Source organism: Pteropus alecto, unplaced genomic scaffold (genome assembly GCF_000325575.1).
Source record: "Pteropus alecto unplaced genomic scaffold, ASM32557v1 scaffold12, whole genome shotgun sequence".
NCBI classification, from domain to species: Eukaryota; Metazoa; Chordata; class Mammalia; order Chiroptera; family Pteropodidae; genus Pteropus; species Pteropus alecto.
The window spans coordinates 11,672,345-11,677,581 of record NW_006432669.1 but is presented as its reverse complement, the minus strand read 5'-3'; the positions used below and the strand labels follow the sequence as shown (position 1 = coordinate 11,677,581).

At 34.8% G+C, this 5,237-nt stretch overlaps 1 protein-coding gene and 1 pseudogene across 5 annotated transcripts in view; both read right to left on the bottom strand.

Moving 5' to 3' along the window:
- Window positions 1-5,237, bottom strand: part of GRIA4 (glutamate ionotropic receptor AMPA type subunit 4) — a 317,944-nt gene that overhangs the window by 86,599 nt on the left and 226,108 nt on the right. The window lies entirely within an intron of this gene.
- On the bottom strand, window positions 1,050-1,847 carry LOC102889968 (annotated as a pseudogene).

The following is a 5,237-nucleotide window of genomic DNA, read 5'->3' as shown; positions in this document are numbered from 1 at the left end:
AAAGAGAGGAGGAAAGAATTGTCCATAAAGAGGATGACTACCTCTCAAAGTAGTAATCTCTCTCTCACTGGAAGTTCCCAACAGAGGCTGACTGATGACCACTAAAAGATGCTGAGGTAGAGTTCTTTGGGTTCTAAAATCTTAATACAGACTTAAAGTGCTATGTCTACATCGTCAGTCACTGTAATAGACACTACTAGTGCCCTTCCTATGTTTTACCTCTTACCATTTCAATGCATACTTGCTCTCCTTCTAACTGCCAGAGCTTGAATTTCCTTGACTCAGGGTCTTCTCTGATCTCTAGAGCTCATTTTGCCCTTGGGGGCAGGGTGGCAGTGGGGAAAGACCTGGTAAGAAGTGATGAGATTAGTGATCTCCTCTGGCAGCCCTAATATGACTGACAGGAGCTGGTGCATAAATACTCCAACTCCCTTGCCCTCACAAGTGAGATGATTCTGACATGTATGTTCTACACTAGCTCCAGTAATTAGTTTACATTAATTTCAAATGAGATTAAGCCCCTGTTACACACATAGTAATTTGCTAGATAAATGCACCTTTTATTGATTGCATTTCTCCACTCTGCTTCCAGTGTGTTCTTCACCTACAAACCAACTGATTACATATAAATCCTTGTCTTAAAGTCTGCTTCTGGGAGAACCAAGCTAAGACAGTTTTCAAATAAAAAAATTTACCAGTGTGGCAGTGAAATCGATAACATAAAAACATTTTCATTTGGTAACTATCCCAAGCTTTTCATCTCTGTAGTGTAACATATCTATGTTATATTCTGAGTCCCTACCCTAATCTCTATGTATAATCAAGAACTCAAGTTGCATAAAATACTGTACTTTTATTTGGATATCTAAATTAAGTAAATAAGATTTATTCTTTTACATAAGAAAATAGGAATGAATCAGTATCTTTACTTAATAAATTCATTATTTTCCTGACATATGATTTCCTCCTTCATATTTTCTTATATTCTTTATTTTTTTTGAAGGAGAATTTTTATTATTTTTATGTACAGAAAACTCGACAGAGTACACTCAGTCTAGTTTGGTGACCACTTCTTTAGCCTTTGCCTTTTCTGGCTTGGCAATGTGAGCCACCGATGTTGGGCCCAGGGCATTGCCTCCCCAGTGAAGGTGGATCTCATCATATCTGTCATTGTAATTGGTCCGGAGAGCTTCCACCAGTTTAGCCAGTGCTCCCTTGTCTTCTGAGTCAATCTGTGTGAAGAAGACAGTGGTGCAGGTCTTCCTGTGGACAAGACAACCCAGCCTGGCTTTCCCCTTGATAATGCACTAAAGAACCCCCATCTTACTGCACAGGGCAGGCAGGAAGACAACCAGCTTGATGGGGTCCACATCATGTGCAGTCACTACCAGCTGAGCCTTCTTATTTTCCACCCAAATGGTGACAGTATTAACCCCTGCTCGAAGGACAGGTGGCTTGTTGGTAATAACATCCCTTTTGCCGGTAGCTTTTTTCTCAGCTAGAGCCAATGACCTCTGCTTATTCTCTTGCTTTGTCCCTGGTCTGTACTTGAGAGCCGGCTTAGACAAATAAGTAGCTGTTTGGTGGTCCAGGGCCTCAATGAACTGGTTAATTGCAGGAAGCACTATCAGGCATTGATAGAGAATAGCTCTTGTCATGGCAGCTGAATGTAGCAGGCCATTTGACAAAGCAGGCAAGGTCCCTTTGGTCTGGATGTCTTGTTCAATGCCAAAATTCTTGGGTCTTTTCTCAAACAGGGGATTTACCACCTCTTTGGCCTCCTTTTTCTTCATGACAGCAGTGGCCGGGGCCACATTCTTCCTTTTAGCCTTCTTTCTCTTCGGCATCTTGGGTGGCAGGAGGAGAGAGAAAGCCTGTCTTATATTCTTTAAGAACACTCATTCTTAGTACTAGTTTGTATTGTTTCTTTCTTTAACTTTATTCCAAATGTTAAAAAAAAAAAATATTCCTTCAATTTTATCCTTTCAGATCACAGATTGTAGATGACTTTATATACACCTCTCCCCAACTGAGGGCCCTACAAAAGACATGATTTGAGTAGGGTCGTAAACTCTGAGTGAAAAGCAAGTGCTAAAATTCAGGTGTCTAATTCCCGCTCCATGACACTCCACCCCAGTTTAACTGCCAGTAGCTACAGAAAAGCACATTGTATACTACATCTGTATATCATTTTCTCTGACAATTACTGTGGTTCGAAAATTCTACATTCACAAAGCTTGAATAATATTATCATTCTAATCATGTTAACTATGAAAATCTCTTAGCAGAGATCCATTTTGAGTTAACAGCATTTTAATTCAGTGATTTAAAATATTTGCTAAGAGGAACAAAAGATTCTATGGAATTTGTAATTATTAATTTGAAATGTAGATAACAGCTTAAAAGAATCAGTGAGCAGCACGTTCTTCTTTAATTAAAGAGACATTTTGTAAGAAGCAATATAAAAATAATTCTAATGAGATATAGGTGGAGAAGGGTAATCCTTTGCTTTCATAAATAAACACATTAAATAAGTACAGTCATTAAGTGATGAAGCTAGGACTCCATCCAGGCCTCTTGACTATAATTTTCATATTTGTTTTTTACTACATCCTGTTGCCTTCCTTAAGCCATAGTAATTCAGAAAAATGATATATTTTTGGCCAATGTTAACATATCTTTCATAGGAACAAAATGAATAAAACAGATACTTGTGAGAGTGACATTCTTTTTCACATTAGATATTTGATGAATGACAAACTTGTTTATGAGAAAAATTAGATTTCTCATAATGAAACAAAGACACAGTTCCTTTTCTTCAAATAATCTCATGTCTGAACATATTGCTTATTTGAATAACAGAGTATATGCAAGGTATTCCTAATTCTATCTTGCACTAGACTGGGGCAGGGACACACAGATGGAGAATTATCAGGTAAAATGTAACATATCTAAGTCTAAGTTTGAAAATTATTCATATATCCATAATAAAGCTAATTAGCAGAAATGCTTAAATAATTTGGATTCAGTTTTGTACAGTTTGTACTTTACTAGGTATATATTTAAAATGACAATTTAAATACACATCCTAAATTCAATGCAAATCAAACTCAATTTAATAAATAATTTTATTTATGTGATAAGCTCAAAGTGATCAATTAAAGGTTAAACAATGTACAGTATAGTTAACTGTTGAATAAATTTTATGGTGTTCTCTTTGAAAATGGGAATTCCATAAATGAGAGTATGTAGAGTTAAGTTTCTATTAATCAGAATAGCTAATTTCTTGCGATATCTCTAATTGGATATATCATCAATGAATACATATGTGTTCTTGGGTTATAAAGAAAACTTGAGGGGGACTATTTCTAGGCAAATAAAATGTAAAGAGACGAGTGCAAAAAAAGTTCTGTGGCTACTTCTGCAGGGAACACTAGGTTAAACAAGTTTCAAAAGGTTTCTTTGCTGTAGGAAGTTTTAGAGATTTTAATATGCTAATGTGCACTAAAATCCCAAGAGCCAGATAGAGTGTGCAGTTCTGCAGAACAGCCTTAAAAGGTTGTTTAAGGACATCCTTCCGATAGCATTACTCTTCACTCATCTGTTTCCTTAACTTTCACATATATTTCACACTTCAGTTGTTTATTGGCACAACTAAATCATCCAAGGCATATTTAAGATAGGTTCTGACAATAAGTTTTGTGATAGCACCTCACTGTTTAATAATTTCAGCTAGTAACCTTTTGTTCATATGTCTTACATATTTGGTTTATCACAATGTCATCTGTTGGATATAATTACAAACATGCAATTTTAAGAACTCATTCTCTACACTTTCATCAGAATTATCAATCTAAAACACATAGTCGATAATGTTTAAAAACATCCAATGACATCCAAATGCTGTGATGAATTTATAACTACTAGATAAAGTCTATGAGGCCCTCCATAACATATCTTCAATTTGCCTTGCCCATCTTCTCATTTCCCCTGCACCTGATGTCCCAATCATACTCGCTTGCTTTTCCCACACGTAAAGCTTCCTCCCAGAGCTCTGCTTGTCATCCTCTCATGTCATCTGAATGCCCTTTTCCAGCTTTTGTTTCCTGGGGAATTCTGACTCATTTTTCAACAATTTGCTTTCATCTTTATTATACCGTTTCATGTAGTGCTGTATTATTTGCTTGTGTTTCTATGTTTTCCTTTACATTTGAAATTCCTTCAAAGGATGCATTGAAATCGACTTATTTTTATATACGGTGCTTGGAAATTAGAAGATATTAGATAAATGTTTGTTGAATAAATGAGCAAATGGATGAGTGTTGTGTGCATGTATAAGAAAGGAAAGTGATAGAATGGGGTGGGTAGAGACAAGAAAATTTCTCTTGTGTTACCTGCAATATATTTATATTATCATATTTTATATTATCTTAGAAGATTTGACTTTTACATTTATAACAGTCATCAAATATGAATATGAAATTCATTATAAAAATAGAATTCAAATTATATATACATATACACACACACATTTCCAGTTCTTATTTTATGCTTTTAGAAGAAGGACATATGGTAAGTATAGTGACAATTTAAGCCTGGATTTTGGAAGACTATAATAATCATCTGCTATATATGACCCTGGGGTGGGGGGAACCTCAGAAAATAGAAAATAGAAAAATAGAAAATTTCTGATGTACGATCTTGAGCTTTCTTCCATTCATCAGTGATTATGTGGAACTTACTTTACTTTTTTTATTTTAGTAAAAATGACACAACTTTAATTTTCTTCCATAATCTGATCTAAAACTTGATACCAATGAGCTCGGAGAAAATCTAGATGATCCATAGGGAAGTCATGTACAATTATGTGGCTAATCTTAAAGGGAGGATTAGGACCAAATATATTCCATTACCTCTCTTACTGAAGCCAGTGATTAAAAAGATTCATCATTTCATTTACTGGCAGGTAGTACACTCTAGTACTGAACTGTTTAATTTATTTAATGTAAATACTCTAGAATTTATATATTTAAATTTATATTATTATTTATATTTACATTATTTGTACTTAACGTTTATAAGACTCAGGAAAGTGTCCTCAAAAGTATTGCTGAATATTTTGCTTCTTTTTTGTTAACTCACTGCAATTTAAACATTTGAAGAGTAGCTGCAAAATTCTACAGAAATAAATTATGAAGTTATCTTCTCTTTTCTATTTAATGAGGAATATTACTTAT